This window comes from Chrysochloris asiatica, unplaced genomic scaffold (genome assembly GCF_000296735.1).
Source record: "Chrysochloris asiatica unplaced genomic scaffold, ChrAsi1.0 scaffold00126, whole genome shotgun sequence".
Lineage (NCBI taxonomy): Eukaryota > Metazoa > Chordata > Mammalia > Afrosoricida > Chrysochloridae > Chrysochloris > Chrysochloris asiatica.
This window is the reverse complement of record NW_006408644.1, coordinates 2,449,055-2,451,468: the sequence shown is the minus strand read 5'-3', so window position 1 is coordinate 2,451,468 and position 2,414 is coordinate 2,449,055.

The following is a 2,414-nucleotide window of genomic DNA, read 5'->3' as shown; positions in this document are numbered from 1 at the left end:
GCCAAAACAACCAACAGATCTGTTTTGGAAGAAGTGCAGCCAGAGTGCTCTTTGGAGGCCAGGATGGCCAAACTTCATCTCTAATACACTGGACATACTGTCAGGAGAGACCAGTCACTGGAGAAGGATATCATGTTTGGTAAGGTGGTGTGTCAGAGAAAAAGAGGAAGACCCTCAGAGAGATAGATTAGCAATATGGCAGCATCAATGGGCTCAAGCATGATAACAATTGTGAGGTTAGCCCAGGACTCGGCAGTGTTTCACTCTGTTGTGCATATGGTAGCTATGAGTCGGTACCAACTTTATGGTACGGAACAACACAGCAACACCTCTACCAGAAAAAAGACAAAAAACAAAGAAAGAAAGAAAACAAATAAACAAACAAACAACTAAAATGGGTATAGGACATGAACAGAAACTTTACCAAAGAAGATATTCTGGAAGATAACATACATATGAAGCACTGCTCACGATCATTAGCCTTTAGAGAGATGCAAATCAAAATAACAATGAGATATCATCTCACACCAGCAATAACAGTGAAGTTCTAATAAGCAGAGGGTAATAGATGGTGGGGAGGATGTGGAGAGAGTGGAACACTCCTAAATTTCTGGTGGGACTGAAAAATGGTCCAACCACTCTAGAAAACAGTACAGTGCTTCTGCAGAAAATTGGAAAAAGAAATATCATATGATCCTGCAATTCCTCTACTTTGTATATATCTGCAATTAATATGAGCTGTTGGCATTAAGAGTAATTATTGATAGGTATGAGTTAATTGCTGTTATTTTGTTCTTTGTGTGTGTGTGTGTGTGTGGTGCTGCTGGTTTATTTGTTCTGCATGCATTCCTGTGCTGAGTTCATATTCCTGTATTATTTCTTGTCAGTTTCTTCATAGTTTTAATGTTTCCATGTTCTTATTGGATTTTCGTTTTCTTGTTATGTTGTGAAGTGTTAATTTTCTTTGAGGTTACCTTTTATTCTATTAACTTTTTCCTCCATTTTGAACAGTCTGTTTTATCCTGCAATATACCTGACTTCCTCACCACCTGGATCTCTGTTCCTGTATCTTTACCTTCTTTCACATTGTAATTGTTTTGATCATACATGGACCTCCCAAATCCTCTCATTTTTTTCTTACAGTTTTGTTCTATTCTGGACTCTTCCATCTGCTGATTTAGTGCCAGGTGGTTTTGCCACTAATGTTAATCTATGGTTGTTGTCTGCTTTTGTTGGTTCTTAGTCAAAACAATTAACTCCCTTTAGGATGTTTTGAAGGGGCTGGGTTGGCTTTGACAAAATCCCTTAGTTTCTGTTTATCATGAATTTTTTTTTCTTCCTTTTTCACACCATCATATTTGATTGACATCGTTTCTGGATAGATGATTCTTTGTTGGCAGTTTCTTTTATTTCACGGTTTTCTATATGTCTCCCCATTGCCTTCTTTCCTGAATTATTTCTGCTGAGAGATCAGGGCTTAATCTCATTTGCTTGCCTTTGTAAGTGACGCTTCTCTTTTCCCTAACTGCATTTAGTATTTTCTCCTTGTTATTGGATATTGGAGAGCTTGTCGTTGATATTAGAGTGCTGGATTTTGATGTTGTTGTCAGGTGCCATCGAGGCGGAACCGACTCATAGTGACCCCATGCACAGCAGAACAAAACAATGTCCGATCCTGGGCCAACTTCACTACTGTTGCCACACTTGACGCCATCAATGACACCACATGGCTGATCCATCTTGTTGGGGGTCTTCCTCTTTTTCTCTGACCCTCCATCTTACCCAGCATGACATCCTTCTCCAGCAACTGTTCCCTCCTTACAATATGTCCAAAGTATGAGAGATGAAGCTTAGCTATCCTGGCCTCCAAGGAGCACTCTGGTTGCACTTCTTCCAAAACAGATTTATTGGTTCTTTTGGCAGTTCATGGCACTTTTAGTATTCTCCTCCAACACCACAACTCAAAGGAATCAATTCTACGATCTTCCTTATTCACTGTCCAGCTTTCACATCCATATGAGGCTGTTGAAAATACCATGGCTTGGGTCAGGTGCCCCTTAATCCCCAAGCTGACATCTCTGCTCTTCAACACTTTAAAAAGTTCCTGTGCAGCAGATTTCCCCAATGCAATACGTGTCTGATCTCTTGACTACTGCTTCCATGAGTGTTGATAGTTGATCCAAGAAGAATGAAGTCCTTGACAACTTCAATCTTTCTCTGATGATAAGAATGTTGTTTACTGGTCTAGTGGTGAGGATTTTTGTTTTCCTGACATTGAGATGCAACCCATACTGAAGGCTGTGCTCTTTGATCTTCATCAGCAAATGTTTCAAGTCCCCATAACTTTCAGCAGCAAGGTTGTATCATCTGCATATCGCAGGTTGTTAATGAGTCTTCCTCCAATCCTGATGCCA